General features: G+C 35.2%; 1 pseudogene; it reads left to right on the top strand.

The window, feature by feature from the left end:
- Positions 1 to 2606: 2606 nt before the first annotated feature.
- Positions 2607 to 4669, top strand: LOC112923862 (heat shock cognate 71 kDa protein-like; annotated as a pseudogene).
- The last annotated feature ends 5402 nt before the right edge of the window (positions 4670 to 10071 follow it).

Here is a 10071-nt window from a genome sequence, read left to right as displayed (position 1 = left end):
TGTCATAGGTTCATTAATGGCTCTACTGATTCAGCACTCCCTCACCTGCATGCATATTAAAGCTCATTAGCTCCCTTGTCTAAAATACCACCTGCATTAATTGCTGCCGATGCACCAGGACTCTTCAGAAGGCTCTTCTGACAATGATTCTACCTGCTTATGGTGCCCCATGCCCCTGAAAGCTCTTCAGGAGAGCTCACACATAAAGTTCATGGTACTGCACACGTGGTGAGATTGCAGCTGTTGTAAGGGCAGTCAAGCCTGTTTTACGCTTACCAGCAGGATATAAATAATTAGCGATGCTTCTGCTATAGGGCTTAACACAAGGCCACTGTATTCCATTCTAAGCTTCTACTAAACCATTCCTCTCTACCAAATAAGCTCTCAAGTCATCTTTCCTTTGATTCTTTATTCTTTAAGCAGCTTCCACAAAATGCTAAGACTATGCCAGAGGAGAAAGAACACTGTAGCTTTCTTTCATTTCACAGTCACTGTCCCTTGTGAATGCAAGATGAGTCTGAGTAGGATGTATAAAAAACTCTCAGCCCATAGATGCCTGAATAAGTGAAGAGGATCAATTAACCAATTATGATCCCATGTGTTTTGATATAGCTTTCCTCTCTTAGGTCAAAATCTCTATCTCTCTATATCATCTATCTATCATCTATCTATCTAATCTATCTATCTATCTATCTATCTATCTATCTATCTATCTATATTTTTTATTCCCTCAGAGTACCACCCTTATAGTGAAAGCCTTGAATTCAGTCATCAACAGAAACTCCCATGAGAAATATAACTACTTGTGTTAAGAAAAGAGCCCTATTTGTCCGGTGTCTTAGTTGGTTAAGTGTGTCTGACTTTGGCTCAGGTCATGGTGTCATGATCCTGGGGTGGAGCCCTGCATCTGGCTCTGTGCCCAGTGAGGAGTCTTCTTGTCTTCCCTCTACCCCTTCCTCCCCCCACCCAATCATGCTCTTTCTGTCTCTCTCAAATAAATAAATAAAATATTTAAAAAGAAAAAAGAGCCCTACTGAGGGGGAGCTGTCGAAAACAGTGACGACTTTGAAGCTGGCTAATAGTAAAACTAATTCTTACCTTCAGCTCTTTGGAATTGTTTAACTCTTTCTCCTTAGTGCTAAATCTTAAGGTAGGCTGCTAGCAACTTCTAGTTACCATTCAGAAATTATTTCTGTGTCTTCCAAATGTACTATTGTAGTCACCCTTTTGATTTGGGAATTTCAAATGTAGAATGTGTCAAACTAGAAGAAATACATGACATCAAGTATATTGAAAGCCATTTTTTCATACATTGTTTCCAGTTTTTTATAGTGACAGGAGGGTATATCTGGTCTCTGTTAATTCATCATAGATGGAAAAAGACCACTGATAAATAATGTTTAAAAAAGTGAATGAATGAAAAATTAAGTACCTAGTAATTAGGTTTTGTGGTTTTTTTTAAATTATAGCTCATGTAAAGTGAAAAGCAGCTGATTATTTTTTGGTAGATTCTTTATCAACAACGCATTTTCTTATAATAAAAACATTTGGTGATGCAAACACAAATCCTTTTTTAATTATTATTATTATTTTGTTTTCTTCTCTTATACTGCCTAATGCTTTTAATGCCAGGTTTGTCAATGACCACTGATTGCATAGACCAAGAGATATTTCCTACCTTTTTGTGTCAAAAGATAAGGATAAGCCACATTGAGAAAGAAATAACAGAAGCTTTTCTTTGTAAATGCCCATTTATACTCAAAAGGATTTGTGTGTTTGTGAGCTAAAATTTCTCTTAGAAATTTTAAGATTTTGTAGATTTTTCCAATAGTTTTGCCTTAATCCACAGGGGTGTTATTTTCCATAGGGCATATATGATATTAACAAATACTTATCATGAAAAATAAAATAAAATAGTTACCCAGTTATAACCTATCTAGTGGAAGGTGGACAGAGAGGAGGGACAGGTCACTACAGAATATTTTTTCTATGAATGGTTACTAAATATATCTTATTTTGTATATTCTAGACTTTTCTACCAACTAGCATCTACCATAATAAAAAAACATTTACTTGCACTTCCCAGGACATGTACCCCAGATATAAAGCCCCAACCAGCTGAAATATATAAATGAATATAGTGAACCTAAGATATAAAAGAACAATTTTTAAAACCTAGACTCTAGACTGGCATTTTGGAAGAGAATTGTAGCTGCTCATAACAATCCTTCAACAGGCAACAAATTAGAATGCTCCTAGATCTAGAAAAGCAATTATTAATGCTTCATCTTATGCTTTGTTGTTCCGCTCGGAATAATAAAAAGAGATATTTAAAAATACTTGTGACAGCTATTTGCATTCTACAAAGACTATTGAATCCTTTGGTCAGGTAAGACAGGCCCAGGTACAAATACCCAGTTATGATAGCTTCCTTTTTCTCCTTCTTATTAATGTTAGTTATGTTTGCAATTTCAGTGGGATTTTCATGTTGTGACATAATTTTTTCATCACTTACTGAAAGGTTGACTTTAATATGTGATAATATTGGACTCAAAATTGATAAATCAGGGTCTCATTGAACGCGGTGCCAGATCTGCAGAGGCTGTTGTCTCCGGGAGCCAAGCCCGACCGACACAGAAGCAACTATGTCTAAGGGACCTGCAGTCGGGATCGATCTTGGCATCACCTACTCCTGCGTGGGTGTCTTCCAGCACGGGAAAGTGGAAATAATTGTCAATGATCAGGGAAACCGAACCACCCCAAGTTATGTCGCCTTCACAGACACGGAACAATTGATCGGTGATGCTGCGAAGAATCAAGTTGCGATGAACCCCACCAACATGGTTTTTGATGCTAAGCGGCTGATTGGATGTAGATTTAATGATGCTGTTGTCCAATCTGATATGAAGCATTGGCCCTTCATGGTGGTGAATGATGCTGGCAGGCCTAAGGTCCAAGTAGAATACAAGGGGGAGACCAAAATTTTCTATCCAGAGGAGGCGTCCTCTATGGTCCTGACTAAGATTAAGGAAATTGCAGAGGCCTACCTTGGGAAGACTGTTACCAATGCAGTTGTCACGGTACATGCATACTTCAATGACTCTCAGTGTCAGGCTACCAAAGATGCTGGAACTATTGCTGGTCTTAATGTACTTCGAATTATCAATGAGCCAACTGCTGCTGCTATTGCTTATGGCTTAGACAAGAAGGTTGGAGCTGAAAGGAACGTGTTGATCTTTGATTTAGGAGGTGGCACTTTTGATGTGTCAGTCCTTACTATTGAAGATGGGATCTTTGAGGTCAAGTCCACAGCTGGAGACACCCACTTAGGTGGAGAAGACTTTGACAACTGAATGGTCAACCATTTTATTGCAGAATTCAAGCGCAAACACAAGAAGGACATCAGCGAAAACAAGAGGGCCGTCCGCCATCTGCGTACTGCATGTGAACAGGCTAAGTGTACACTTTCTTCCAGCACCCAGGCCAGTATTGAGATTGATTCTCTGTATGAAGGAATCGACTCCTATACCTCTATTACTCGTGCCCGGTTTGAAGAATTAAATGCTGACTTGTTCCGTGGCACCCTGGACCCTGTAGAGAAAGCTCTTCAAGATGCCAAGCTGGACAAGTCTCAGATCCTGACATTGTCCTGGTGGGTGGTTCTACCTGTATCCCCAAGATTCAGAAACTTCTGCAAGATATCTTCAATGGAAAGGAACTGAATAAGAGCATCAGCCCTGATGAGGCCGTTGCTTATGGTGCAACTGTCCAGGCAGCCATTCTTTCTGGTGACAAATCTGAAAATGTTCAAGATTTGCTGCTATTGGATGTCACCCCACTTTCTCTTGGTATTGAAACTGCTGGAGGAGTCATGACTGTGCTCATCAAGCGCAATACTACCATTCCTACCAAACAGACACAAACCTTTGCTACCTACTCTGACAAGCAGCCTGGTGTGCTTATTCAGGTCTATGAAGCTAAGCGTGCTATGACCAAGGATAACAACCTACTCAGCAAGTTTGAACTCACAGGCATACCTCCTGCTCTTCGTGGCGTTCCTCAGATTGAAGTCACTTTTGATATTGATGCTAATGGTATCCTCAATGTGTCTGCTGTGGATAAGAGCACAGGAAAAGAGAACAAGATTGCCATCACTAACGACAAGGGCCACTTGAGCAAGGAGGACATTGAGCGCATGGTCCAGGAAGCTGAGAAGTACAAAGCCAAAGATGAGAAGCAGAGAGACAAGGTGTCTTCCAAGAATTCACTTGAGTCTTATGCTTTCAACATGAAAGCAACTGTTGAAGATGAAAAACTTCAGGGCAAAATCAATGATGAAGTCAAACAGAAGATTCTTGACAAGTGCAATGAAATCATCAACTGGCTCGATAAGAACCAGACTGCAGAGAAAGAAGAATATGAACATCAGCAGAAAGAGCTGGAGAAAGTCTGCAATCCCATCATTATGAAGCTATACCAGAGTGCAGGAGGCATGCCAGGAGGAATGCCTGGAGGCTTTCCTGGTGGTGGAGCTCCTCCCTCTGGTGGTGCCTCCTTTGGGCCTACCATTGAAGAGGTTGATTAAGCCAAACTGATGACAGGTCTAGCATTGTTCCACACATTTGAAGGACCCAAATTTGTAGCAAATTCCATGGCAGTTGTAAAGTCAAGCTGCTATATAAATATATAGTAAATATACCATATTCTTGATACTTGAATATGGAATATGTGCACAGGGAAAGGAAATAAACATTGCACTTTATAAGCACTGTATTGTTAAGTGGAAAATGCAATGTCTTAAATAAAACTGTATTTTAAATTGGCAAAAAAATGATAAATCAGTAGTAAGAAACTAATTTATCTATAGAAACAATGTTACAAATAATGGCTCAAACTCCTACATCATGTCATCAAATGTAATTAGCCCATAAATATCCCTGATGAAACAAATTTTTGTTGAATACTTGTTGAGGGCACTCAGAGTTCTAGATTTGTCCCTATAGTAGATTGTCAAATTATTTCCTGCCCTGTCTTGGAGATCTCTAGCTTTTCCAGCATTGCCAAAGGCAGGGCTTTCTGACAAGGTCTTGAGTGAAGCACAAAAAGTAATTGTGTATCTATATTAACTTTCACTTATCAAATGATCTGAAGAACAAAAGTCCATGTAAATAAATATTAATACTATCTACACCTAGAATTTATCATCTTTAGTAACAAGAGAATATGACTTTGGAGGCCATCCACAATTTTAAGAGAGTCCAATTAAGGATATTCTAAACCTGTACCTTAATATTTATGAAGGAAAATGTGCTCTGACAAAGGAAGTAAATTTAACTTTTAATCCTACTCTTGATGAAGCTATGCATTAGCTAGTGATGAATAGCATGTGGTATTGATATAAAGGAAAAGTTACATATGGTCAATTCAAAAGTATATAAAGATTTTCCTGGATACAAATGTATTATTATGATCATTTAAAAATTCTAACCGGGGGATTCCTAGGTGGCTCAGTAGTTTAGCGCCTGCCTTCAGCCCAGGGCATGATCTTAGAGTCCCGGGATCGAGTCCCACATTGGGCTCCATGCATGGAGCCTGCTTCTCCCTCTGCCTGTGTCTCTGCCTCTCTCTCTGTCTCTCATGAATAAATTTTAAAAATCTTAAAAAAAAAAAAACAAAATAAAAATTCTAGCCGATACTATAAACCCAACTCATAAAAGAAACCTTCTATTTAAGTATGCATAAATATATGAAAGAGATTTATTATCTGCTATGAATCATATTTAATATATTTCACGGGCAATTTTATTCTACTTATGGCATAGTGACATGATTTTAACTAAATGATTCATTAAAATATAGAACTATATATATAAAATCTACATATATTGTTATAAGTCAGAGAATCATTTCAAAATCTATTCAATACAGAGAAATTGACATCACTCAGTAAAAATAATGATTGTTATAATACCTTACACATACTAGGTTTTCACTAAATGAATGACTATGGGATAGTACTTCACAAGTAATAACATTGAATTTATAACAATTGGCAGTTGTATATTCAAGACACAGAAAAAACAGTGAGTTTGAGCCTGTTAAAATTGGCTTTACTATCCCATCCTCTTATTCTGCTGTTTTTCTTCACAGCTTTTTTCATGATATAAGTATTTGTTCATCTACATATTTTCTGTTTCAAACTACCATAATGAATATTCTAAGAAAGCAGAGACTATGCCATTTTCTATAATGCTGTAATCTCAGTAGCCAGAACAGTGTCTCATATCAAGTAGCCATTAAACAAATTTGTTGAAGGAATAAATACATGGAAGAGTTTTTAAACTACCATATAAAACAGTTTGTACAATACAATCAATAATAAGTCATAAGACAACGACTAAGTCATGACAACAAATATGAGAATAACAAAACTGGGACTATATCCAAGACTTTCAATCTCCATTATTTATTGCATTATAAACTATTGATTCATTGGGATTCAATCAACTCTCTAATAATTCCTTTTAAAGCAGGAAAATTTTATCTTAAATGTCCACCGCATGTGGTGAGTTTCTTCCTCACCACAATGTTAAACCTATTGCACCTGCTCAGAATATATTGATATATTTTGGGTTTCACCATTAGTGTCTATTGAGAAAAATATTGCAGTAGTAGTAGTCTAAAGATATGGCTCTCTGTGCTAATGTGTATGCTTGGCAGAGGAGAGGGATTTGGTTCTATGATTCATATTAGTAGCAAAGTCCAATGAAATTTTATAATTGTCATCTAAAATGAATACTTCTGTTAAATTAGATCATCCACAATCCCAGATTTCACACAAGCAGATATTACGATGGACCTTTTTCTTCCATTAATTAATAAGACTGACATTTATTTTCCCCTTACTTTGGTGTAGTGATTATGTTGAAATTATGATTTCATCAAAGAAAACATATTTTAATTTACAACAGTTTTGCAGGTGTACTCCTCTAAAGATTTACCTCTTCTCCCTGTCCTATATCCAACAAGCAGAGCTAAGCTTTTGAAAACTTTTGAGAAATCAGACCTGAAGGACAAGTTTTTGAATTTTATAAAAATATATGGACCTATAATTATTTAATCAAACAAGAGAACTATACTCACCGTATACACATCTTAAAGACTTAAACTTTTTCTAAGGTGTATGGTAATCTATAGATTACTAGTTTTGGATACATTTTTGAGAAAATTTTTATCTTAAAAATTTAAATCCATTCGCAAAGAACTAAAAGGATGAGTTACTGGCAATCATACTTTCATCTGATATTTTTGAAACTATAAGAAAACAATAAGAACTGAATAACCATAAAGCCAAAATGATCCTCTGTATCCCCTATGTCTTTGAAAAATTTTGCTTTCTAATTTTAAAGCTGATGCCCTGTAGTTAAATAAAGTTAAGCCACAAAATGAATGTCATAAGCTTCATGTGTACCATGACTCTCTCATGTGATTTTAATGATATCAAAATACTTGTACCTTTAGTAAGATAGGAGCTGAGAGCAGATCCATGCTGACACATCTAATTTTTAGGAAGAACTAAAATGGAGTATATATTTAATTGTCAATAAATGTGGCATAAAAAATAAATGTGGCATAAATAATAACATTTTCAAAATATATTTGTTGTGTATATCTATATTTCTTTCCCAAACTCCATATTAATTATTTCCCAACTATTCCAGAGTTTAGAAATATCAAACTAATGTCAATCAGGCAAGTCATTACTAAGCAGCAGCATGGTGGCAAGAGCTAGATTGGCTTGTCACACTTCCACAGATTCAGCTGGCAAGGAGACAACGAGTACACATGGATTTAGACAGTTTTATTATTTAAAGCAAGAGTAACCATTGGTGTCATTTCCTTGATCCTTAATTTCCATAGAGTGATTGTGAGAAGACTCAGGTATTACCTGCATCTGCTGTGGGTGTGCATGAAAGAGGGACTTGAGATTAGGGAACTCTGGCATCATATAAAAGGTACTGGCAAATCTGTCTTTCCCCACCTTGGAGAAAGAATTATCTTTATCTTAGAATGTAATCAAATATCTTCTGAAAAGACAAAAAGACATATTCATTTTTATTATTTTGAATGACCTCTGGGAATGGGAAGTCTTCCTGTTTACTATCACTGAATGTAAATGAATTTGATCCAGAGAGGGTATCTATCTCTACCTTTCCAGGAATGCCTTATTAAACAATTCTTGAAAAGAGAATCCTGGAGCATATAGGTTGGTAATGCCAAGATGTACATAAAGGTGAGCTTCATTCTAATTGTCTCCCAATACCTAATAAGATATTAGAAACAATAAATATTTTCTATACTGCTGCAACTGTATTATCCAAGAATATGAGAATATTTAATGTTTTCTTTCAGTATTACCAAACCTACATCCATATAACCTGCCCTACAAAACAGCCAAATGTTATGAATTCACTTCAACATGAGATTTCCTGTCTTCTTGCTCTTGCTCATTCTAGCAATTTGGATGGGCTTTTTTAAATAATTTTTTTCCCAAGGCCAAATGCTAACTTTTAATTTACTCTTTTCTAATTCTCACTTTACACCATTCCCATCTTAAATTCAAGGATAAATGTTCTCTCTCCTGAAATACTAAGGTGCAATTCACATAGCACTTATGTCAAACAGAAAGCTTAAAACCTAGTCTCATATTTTATATATTTTGTGTAATGTTTTTTAGTTTATTCACATAAGATTATGATAGAATTCTCCCATTATATTAAATGTAAATGGAACCTGAATTCATATCTCCTTTCAAATTCCTAATGTATTCATGCCTTCTTTTTTCTTCATCAACTCAAGAAAGATTTGTGTCTTCTGTGTGTTTCTCTAGATTATATTTGTTTTCTTTTTTACTAAACTCTGCTTTTATCTCCATTATTTCTTTATATCTATCTTTAGTTTTATTCTGTTTTATTTTTTAATAACATCATTACTGGGGCACAGCTCATAAATTAACATCAAATATTATTTTATAATATAAGCATTCAACTATGAATATTCACTATAATTAGATTTCATAAGTTTTATATACAATATTTGGATTATTGTTCAAGTCTAATAAGTTGTTTATTTCTATTATAATTTCTTCTTTGACCTATAAGTTACTCAGAAGTATATATTTGCATTTTTTGAATAAATGGAAATTTATGAGACTTTTGTGTTTACTTTTTTCTTTTTCTTAGTTATTTTCCTTTGTCACTTATGCCAGTGTTAACATTTTTCATGTAATTGAAGATCTACATATTGAATTTCATTCCCATTTTTCTGGCTTTTAAGGATATAAAAACACATTCTAGATACTTTTCTTATTCCTTGAGAATCAGAAATGAAATAAATATTGTTTAGTAGGGATCTATCAATTTTTGCAGTGAGTAGAGCCTTTGCAGTGTCTACTCCACCATACTTTACAACACGAAAGTCTCATCAATGATTCATGAAATTTTTAATTTCATAGGGCAGGATGTTTTCTTATCAGTTTAAATTTTTTATAGAAATTAAAAATGTGAGGCTGTACATTTGTGTGTGGAAATGTATGTGACTGTGTACTAAGTTGATTTTTTCATGCTGTAATATTATTATAATTTCCTCGCTTTATTTCTGCTTTTAAATACTTAATAAACTCCCTAAGTGAAGTCATTTAAGCCTGAGCTTTCCTTTATGGGAAGACTTTTAATAACTAATCAATGGCTTTATCTGTTGTTGGTACAATCAGATTTCTATTTCATCTTGAGTCAATTTGTATCTTTATGGGTTTGTATATTTCATTTATCTAATTTGTTGACCTAAAGTTATCTATAATATTCTCTCTCTTAGGCAGGAGTTTGGGTTATTGATTTTCTAATAAAAGCACGTGAAGCTATATCTCCCCACAAGCACTGCTTTATCTCCATCCTACCAGTTTTGATCAATTGCTTTTTTGCTGGGGTATCATTTCTGTGGGTTCCTAGAAACCTGTGAGTTAGCATACTTATTCATTGCATTTGAAAGTGTTCTCAAATTGATTTGAGACTT

This window comes from Vulpes vulpes, chromosome 7 (assembly GCF_048418805.1).
Source record: "Vulpes vulpes isolate BD-2025 chromosome 7, VulVul3, whole genome shotgun sequence".
In the NCBI taxonomy this organism is placed as follows: domain Eukaryota; kingdom Metazoa; phylum Chordata; class Mammalia; order Carnivora; family Canidae; genus Vulpes; species Vulpes vulpes.
This window is presented reverse-complemented; position numbering and strand designations above follow the sequence as displayed.